Below are 9,796 nucleotides of genomic sequence, written 5' to 3' on the forward strand. Positions count from 1 at the left end.
AAAGGAATGTAGAATCCAGTCAGGCAATGGGGAAATTTGTTGAATCCAATCAACCAGTGAAGGAAATTAGCTGTAGCCCCAGGTGGGATAAAGCATACCATCTGCCCAAATGAGATGATTAAAAAAAAATCAAAAGAAGTTATGATGAAAATTGGGTAAACATAAAATGTGAAGAACACCCAGGGGAAGCATAATGTCAATATGTCCAGCCTCATTTCCTGTCTCCTGTCACTGTATCCAGCAATATCAGACTACAGTATATCATTGTTTCTCAGACTAACCATGCTGATCATACTGATTGTACATGTTGTGCTCTCTACATCTCTCTACCTGGAACTTCCTTCTCTATTTTAGCTGCATGATCAGTGCCAACTCTCTCATCAAAACCCAGAACAGAGGTTAACTTCTCTGGAAAACTGTCTCTAGAACTGAGGAATCATTTTCTCCTCTTTAATACTTCTGAAACTTGAATCTTCTTTTGGCCTTGCCTAACAAGACCAAGCATTCTTTGGGGGCAGAATTATATTCTATTCATTTTTATATCTTCAGGGTCTCCAGGGCAGTGTTTTAAACATAATAGCTGTTCAATACATGTTTGTTTAGCTGAACTGACTGGGTGCTCTATTTGACATCTCTCATATAGCCCAGCAGCCAAGAGCATGGGTTCTGGAATCAGACTGCTATTATCAAAGCAGACTCTATCACTTACTAGCTGTGTGACCTTGGAAAAGCTACTGAACCTCTTCAGTGTTTCAATTTCTTCATCTCTAAAATGGAGATATCAGTATCTACCTCACAAGATTGTGGTGAGAATTAAATGAAATAACCATCTGTTTAGCAATGTGTTTAGTATATAGCATGTACTCATTTAAACATATAGCTGGCTGTATCAATTTCTTTAGTCAGCTTTGTTAAAAACAGTGCCCAGATTCCAAAAATCACTCCTGAAGTCCTTGGTACTAATGCCAACTCTAGATTCCATATTTCAGATTCTTTAGGTGCTTCTCACCCCCTCATTTCCTCCAACCCAATGTTGATCCTTGGCAGCGTTCTTGGATGGGCCATTAGTTATTTGGCATATAGCCACTTAGGAAAGGAAGCAGTGTTGATCAGGATCCAGGAAGATTCATTAAGAACCAGTGATGGCAAATTAATCTTAATCCCACACTTTAAAGAAAGGATTATCAGACTCATACTTCAGGGAACTGATGGATTCCAAAAAGGATTTGAGGTGGCTACATAAACACATACAGAGAAGAAAAACAAAATAAGTAAAATATCAGAGAGAAAGAAAAATTAGGATGGAATATTCAAAACAAGTCATGTTAGTTAATGAACAATGTATTAGTTTGCTAAGACTGCTGTAATGAAGTATCACAAAGTGGGTGACTTAAGCAACAGGAATTTATTTTCTCACAATTTTTGAGGCTAGAAATCTGAGGTCATGATGCTGGCAGGGTTGATTTCTTCTGAGGTTGATTTTTCCTCGGCTTGTAGATGGTTGTCTTCTCCTTGTGTCTTCACATCTTCCCTCTATATGTATCTGTGTTTTAATCTCTTCTTCTTATAAGGACACCTGTTATATTGGATTAAGGCTTACCCTGATGACCTCATTTTAATTTAATTATTTTATTTCATTTTTATTTTTTTAAAAATATATCTTTATTGATTTCAGAAAGGAAGGGAGAGGAAGAGACAGAGATAGAAACATCAATGATGAGAGAGTCATTGATCGGCTGCAGCCTGCAACCCGGGCATGTGCCCTGACCAGGACTCAAACCCGGATCTCCTGGATCCTAGGTCGATGCTCAACTGCTGAGCCATGCCCGGCCGGCTAATTTAATTATATATTTTTTAAAAGTTAAATTTATTATAGTGACATTGGTTAAATTATATAGGCTTCAACTGTACAGTTCCATAATACATCACGGTAAAGGGGGTCAAATATACGGTGACAGAAGGAGCTTTGACTTTGGGTGATGAATTTAATAATCTTTTGCAAGATCCTATTTGAAATAAACATTCTGAGGTACTGGGGATTAGGACTTCAATGTATGAATTTTTGGGAGACACAATTCAGCCCATAACACACAGTAATCTATAGTATAAGATCCTATCCAATTGCAAGAAGAGAGACCTACATTTGGCTCTAATATTTCCTAAAAGCAAAAAGAAATTAAAAGCTGGGAGGGATAAGATCACTTATAACATTCATCTTATCACCATTCATTTTTGCTGAGACCTAAATAATATTACTCTACCAGCCACAAGATGATACAGGGGTTGAAAATTCCAAGCAGAGGGCCCAAAACCCCAAAGATGGGAAAGAACTTGTCTGGAATGTACTGAAAGAGAGCTGGGCCAAGGCAGGTAGGTCCATTTAGAATTTGGTAAGGGGCTTAGATGTTATTCCAGTGGTCATCAGACGGCTTTAGAAGGTTTAACCCTTTGCGGTCGTTTGTCTGCTCTCAGCCACCACAGCAAGGAACCGTACGAATCTTAACTCTATTCATTCATGTATCAGTTCATAATTTCTCTTGTTTATCCTTCATAATCTTGCATGTTATGTATCACTGCTCTTTCAATGGAAATTAATTCCGACCAGTACGACACCCATGTCCAAATTTAATACGACCGCAAAAGGTTAAGCTGGGGCAACATAATGTGATTAATATTTAAAAATAAGTTTTGGCTACTATATAAAGAATGGGTACAAAAGGGCAAGAGTTGCAACACTGCTACTCAAAGTGCTGGTCTACAAAGAGATACAGAGCTTGCTCCAGAGTACAAATCAGTGTATCCCTTCTTTCATCAAAAAAGTCTTGCTTTGAAAGAAATTGTTTGCTGAATTACATACTATGCTTAGTGAAGTAGTTGATTTTCATTTTGGTGCAAGCTTCTTGTGTTGTCATGGACCAAAAATAAGCAGTTCTTGTCTGTGGGTCTCACTGGGCAACACCTCCAAGGCCCTTGTAGCAGTTCAGGTTAGAGACGACAGTGGCTGGGGCTGGGATGATGATGATAGAGATGGTAAGAAGTGGGCTTATTAGGGTTCTATCGTGGTGGCAGAATGATGGGACCTGTTCACAAATTCCCTTGTGTAGGAAAAACAGGAATTAAAGATAACTCAGATTTGGAACTTAGGTAAGAGGGTGGATGATGGTGTTATTTACTGAGTAAGAGAAGCAGGTTTGAGGGGGAAAATCAAATGTTCTCTTTTGGACATGTCGTATTTGAGAAACCTATTAGACATTTCAGGGGAAATGTAGGGCAGATAGTCTTGAGTTCCAGAGAGGTCAGGGATTTACATTTTTAACTTATTTTTGAAGAGGCAATTTGTTCACATTGTTCAAAAATCAAAGTATAAAATTATATGTACAGTGTTAAGTCTTCCATACTTGTCCCCTATCTGTCCAGTTCTTACCTTACTCTCTTCCTTCTTAGTTTCTTATGTATCTTTATGTTTATACAAGCATATAAAAATACACATTCTTATTTCTGCTCCCTTTTTATACAAAAAGCAATACTCATATATTTTCTTCACTTTGCTTTTTTCTCTTAATAGTGAATCTTGAGATCTTTCTATAACAGCATATAGCTTTCTCATTTTTTATTTAACAGTTGTATAGTATTTAATCATATGGCTGTACCATAATTTATTTAACCAGACTTCTATTAAAGGACATTAGGATTTTCTTTGTCAGTTTGGATTCCTATAACAAAATACCATAGTCTGGGTGGCTTAAACAACAGAGATTTGTTTCTCACAGTTCTGGAAGCTGGGAAGTCCAAGATCAAGGTGCCAGCAAATTCAGTTCTTGGTGAGGACCTTCTTCCTGCCTTGCAAATAACTGAATTTTCACACTGAGGAGAGAGGAAGCTCTATTGTCTCTTCCTTTCTTATAAGGGCACTCATACCATCATGGGTGTTCTACCCTCATGACCACATCTAAACCCAAGTACCACCCAAAGACCCCATTTCCTACTACCATCACCTTGGGGATTAGAACTTCAATATATGAATGGGGGCAGGGAGCACAAACATGCATTTCATAACAAAGACAGTTTCCAATTAGATTATTTCCAAGATCTTTTTTCAATTCTAAAGTTCATGATATTCTTTATCAAATGGTTATTCTCAATATTTCCTCCGAAAGAATGCATAAATTGTGCTCTGGTACTTCTAATTATTTTGAACACGTTATCTTCATGATTAGCTAACAAACTCTTCAACATTTTTTGCTAACAAATATTTGTTAAGTGTCAATAACAGCAGTGTTCTAGGTGTAGGGGACGATATAGCAGTGAATTAAGTTCTCTGTCTTGGAGTTTATATTTTAGTGGCCAAGGCTAAACAAGATAAATAAGTAAAATATATGATATGTTAGACACTGATAAGAAAAGAACTGAGAGGAAAAATAAAACAGTTGGTTAGGAGAGAGATTGTGTGTGTGTGTGTGTGTGTGTGTAAACGTGTTGGCATTTTAGACAGGATGGCTTTGCTGTGAAGAACATATTCGATCAAGGTCTGAAGGAAGGGAGAGAATGAGTCCTGTAGCTAGATCAGAAGAGCATTCTGGGCAGAGGGAAGGCATCACTGTTCAAAGTGTTTTGCAGTGATTCCAGTGTTTGGGTTATTGGAGACCTCTTTGAGGGCCCATTTGTTTGGATCTGTCTTCTACCACATCTCACGGCCCCGCCCCCCATCTCTCTTGTCTAGTTCACTAGTTTCCGTCTCTGGATTCTGGGGTGGCACACTGGAGTAACCTACTCTTTTAGACTTTTGTTTCCATCTCCTTCCCCAGGCTGCTTCACATCTACTATCCTTCTGCTTGCTTGGCTTTACCCTCTGCCACGCTGCCATCTTCGTCTCTGATGGCTGCTGTGACACACTTTACCCCTCCTCGGTAACAACTTTAATACAAAAGTGAGTGCATTGGACAAGCCTGTTCAAAATGAAGTAGAATCTGGTAAAGTGACCAAATTAATCCCTCTTTATTAAGTGACGGGGAGGGTGGGGAAGGAATGCAGCAAAAAGAAAAGCAGGGAAATCAAAGCCAAAATCCAGGTCAATTACTGATATTCAAAAACACCCTCAACCTTTAAGCTCCTTTGTCATTCCCAGCACTACCTCCTAGGGTGAGTCCTTTTGATATTCAACACGGTGGCTTTAGGCCAAAGATACCCCATTCATCCAATTAACTCTACTTGCTCCGCTCTGATCTTTTACACCAACTTTTTGTGTACTGCACTTTGTTTTCTGTTTAGGGCTTTACTTAATCCCTGATGTCTGTTTGCTTTGCTACTCTAGCTTTTTAGAAAGATCCTATCTCCACTTCTCCTCTCTCTCTCTAGTGTACATACACTGGTTCCCAGCATCTGGATTAACAGATGTTTTCTGCCCATTGCTTTGCTGTAACATCCCTGTAAGCGGAAGTCCCTGGTCTTGAATTGCTATTTCTGAGAGGACAGTGCAGCACTCCTCGAATTTAACACTTTCCTCTAATAAAGGCTTGTGCAATTCTGTCTTTCCAGCTGTGTTAACTGTTGAGAGGCCATTTTATGGCAGTATCAGGATATATGGAGTGGGGCTAAAGTAAAAACATTAGTACAAGGAGTTAAACACAGTCCAGGGGTTCGAAAAATTCAACAGACTCAAAAGGTTATGATAAAGAAACCTTATTAAAAATTTTGGTTCGCCCGGCTGGGCTTGGCTCAGTGGTTGAGCGTCGACCTAGGAACCAGGCAATCGGGGTTCGATTCCCAGTCAGGGCACAAGCCCGGGTTGTGGGCTTGATCAATGACTCTCTCATCATTGATGTTTCTGTCTCTCTCTCTCCCTCTCCTTTCCTCTCTCTGACATCAATAAAGGTATGTTTAAAAAATAAAAATAAAAATTTTGGTTAGACCCAGCTGGCGTGGCTCAGTGGTTGAGCGTTGACCTATGAATCAGGAGGTCACGGTTTGATTCCGTCAGGGCACATGCCCAGGTTGTGGGCTCCATCCCCAGTAGGGGGCATGCAGGAGGCAGCTGATCGATGACTCTCATCATTGATGTTTCTATTTCTCTCTCCCTCTCCCTTCCTCTCTCTGAAATCAATAAAAACATATTTTTAAAAAATTGGGGGAAAAATTTAGTTAGGAAGAATGTTAAAGTTCCTTTACAATCTTGCTGTAAAAGCAAAAGACTCCTTATAGGCCAAACAAAGGTTCACTCCCCTTAGGACCATTTGATAGGAAAAGAGAATGATTATGTAATCTTTAGACTAGCTGTATTTTAAAAAAATCTAGTTCACTAGAGGTCACTAGATTTTTCACTGGCAGTCAGGGAGTGGAGTTTCCTAGAACAAGTATTATTTTAAAAAACACACACAACTAAATATAGATTAAGCATTTATGTGTACCAGGCACTTTATACTATTTCATCCATACAACAACCACTGAGAGGGGTAGAACAATTCATGCAAGGCCATGAACCCAGGTATTTCTGATTCTAGAGTGTGTGCTTTCTACCATTCCCCCCTCTCCCCAGCCTTGCTTGCTCATAAGATACTTGTTAAAGCTGTAGATTTCCAGGTCTCTCTCTTAGATGTTCTGGTTCAGTGGGTCTGGCACAAAGCCCTGGAATCTTTATTTTTATCAAGATCCTTAGGTGAGTCTAGCGGGCAGACAAATTTAGGAGACCCTGGCTCTCTAATGCTAGGTAATAAAAATAAGCGTTTCTCCATCTCTAATCTCCCAGTGTATGTGCAGCCTAAGGAAACAAAACCAAGTCAGAGCACATTACCTTCTTTGTAATAAGAGACAAAATTTTTCATTCAGAAACAAAAAGCCAATTTCTAGTTATAACCTTCCTTTCCTTCAACACATAAACATGATTCAGTCCATCTTTGAAAATAAGCTGCCAGCTCATCTTTCTTTTGCCTTTCCCAGCCAAGCTTCTTGAAACAGTCACTGACATTCACGGTCTGCAATTCCATACTTCCCTTCTCCTTCATTCCTCAACCCGCTGTAGTTTGGCTTCTGCTCTATGCCTCTGTAGAAACTGTGCTCTTCACCAATAACTTCCTGGTTGGATTTATATCAGCTCTTACCTAATCTGACTTTCCTAGAACAAGTCTTAATTCTATTAAAGTTTATCTGAAAATTGCTTAAGCATTTTATCAGGAATGCTCATTTCTTCGCAGAAAGAGGTTGTCGATTACGTAAAATAAAATGTTCTGCCCTAGACCAGATTTGGAACCATTTCCCTTTTAAAGTTGGCAGCTGATTTTGAAAAGCAAGGGATAAGATATACAGTCCAAGAGAAATGACAGGCCATAGGCTAGAATGGACATCTGGAAGGAAAGAGCATGGCCAGATGGGACAGAGTCCAGAAGGAAGACTGGATAATGGACAGAAGGGACAATGGGGAGAAGGGTATAGGCTTAGTGTTTATAAAATGAATGGAAGGAAAGATAAATCTCTAGTAATTTATCTATTGACCTAATTATACTTTATTAGGAGGTTATAGATTAAAAATTATTTTTTCACTTCATTCTATCCAGATATACCAGGAAAGTATTTTAAAAGATAACAGGTTTATAGTCTGAAAAAGCATTCTCTTGAGTGACTCTGAGTGATCTTGCTCTTTCATTTCAATGATCTAATACAACCTGGGACCCTGACTACAGTCATGGCTACTTTGACAAGCTAAATTAAATGTGGCCAAGACTAAACTTCTCTCCTGCAAAGGATGAAATGTTCATTATTCCAAATCTTGTTTTGGTTATATCTGTAGTTTGACCTGTAAAATAACGTTCTTCTTTCTTCCTTGTTATTTATTTTCTTTCTCTCTTTTTTTAAATCCTCACCTGGGGATATTTTTTCCATTGCTTTTCAGAGAGAGTGCAAGGGAGAGAGAGAGGAAGAGAGAGAGAGAGAGATGGAGAGAAACTTCACTATGTGAGAGAGATATTGATTGGTTGCCTCCTACACGGGCTCCCACCAGGGCTGGGATGGAGCCTGCAACCAAGATACGTGCCCTTGGCTGGAATCGAACCTGGGACCCTTCAGTCCATGGGCCAATCCCCTAATCACTGAGCTAAAAATCGACAAACCAGCTAGGGCTTATTTCCCCCATTACCTACTACCTTATCTTTGTATTATAAGACTCATTTCCTTTCAGTCGATGTTCCAGGCAAATTTTTGCATCATTAGGTAATCTCCAAAAACTCAGCACTATCTGGTTATTTCAACTGTAATCTTTACTAAGTGCTTGGGTTTAAGACAATGTTAGTATTGGCATATTTATCTATAAAGCACGTGTGTTATTCATCCAATTCTAATCTTATGCCAAGGAAAGGGCAGATATTATCCAGGTTTTCTTCTTCTTCTTCTTTTTTTTTGTATTCTTGCCCTCAGTCCCCAATAAACATATATCTTATTGCTTTAATTAGAGTAGGAATGCAATGATTAATGATCATGACAATACTTTATATTAGTCAAAGCTTTTTAACGTGTTATCTAACATTAATATTGTGCTGTGGGTAAGGCATATATTATTATTTCCACTTTTAAAAAATGGGGAAATGGAAGCTGAAAAGGCAAGTGACTTATCTAAGGTTATTCAACAAACCATGATTGAGCCGTCTTTCCATATCTACAGACGTGTTTCTCAAAGGGCTGGCTGGTTCTGGCTCTCTTGACGAGAGCTTACTATATTTTTAAACAATTTATAGTGAATTTTATCCATTCATCTAAAGTTATGGCTTTTTAAAAATATATGTTTTTATTGATTTCATGTTCTTAGAGAGAGGAAGGGAGAATGAGAGAGAGATAGAAACATCAATGAGAGAGAATCATCCATTGTCTGCCCCCTGCACGCTCCACACTGGGATCTAACACACAACCCGGTCATGTGCCCAGACCAGGATTTGAGCCTCAATTTTCAGACTCACGGGTCAGCGCTCAACTACTGAGCCACAGTGGTTGAGGCTTTAATAGCTGTGCCTTGGTAAACATGTACCTATGCAAAGAAGTACCCTAGACAGATGATTTTCCAGAACAGAAAGAACCCCAGGAAGTGAGGCTCAAGGATCATTCATTTTTTCACTAAATGAATCTGAACTTGACAAAACTATAGGTACTCGTTTTTTAAAAAACCTGACTTAGGTGAAAATAGACAAACATTTTAATTTGGACTCCTGTATTTCTCTATTTTAATGTTTGTTAATAGCTTATTGTTGCCACTAATATGGTGCCTCAGGTCGAGCAGAGGTGACAGCTGGAGTTTCGTGTATGAAATCCAGGGCCCTTTTCACTACACCATGCTGTCATAATTTATGGGAAAATGCGCAAAACAGATTGTTTTCATGAATTTAGGGTAATAGATATGTATATATATTTTTAATAAAAAGAAGTGCTGAAGAGAGCATTGTTACATTTCAAGTACCTGTGTAGTTTTACTGCTGCTGGAGCTCTGACACAGGCTGCCTAATACATATGTCCTGCTTTGGACATTAATTTTATTGTCACTCTACCTATATGTGAAACTGCTTTGTGACTAAACCTTGTAAAGGCTGTGCCCCTCCTGGCATGGATTGCTCTTCCTTTCATATTTCTTCCTGGCTCATTCCCTTACCTCCTAATAGGTCCTGACCTAAATATCAACTTCTTAGTGTTGTTTTCTCAGGCCACACTGTTTAGAATTACAACCCTGGCCCAACACTCCACAGTTGGCTCTTTCCTCTGTTTTTTTTCTACAGCACATAACACTTCATAGCATACTAAGTTTTATGTTTATTGACTTTTTAAA

The sequence above is a fragment of the Miniopterus schreibersii genome (assembly GCF_964146895.1).
Source record: "Miniopterus schreibersii genome assembly, chromosome: 6".
Classification (NCBI taxonomy): Eukaryota; Metazoa; Chordata; class Mammalia; order Chiroptera; family Miniopteridae; genus Miniopterus; species Miniopterus schreibersii.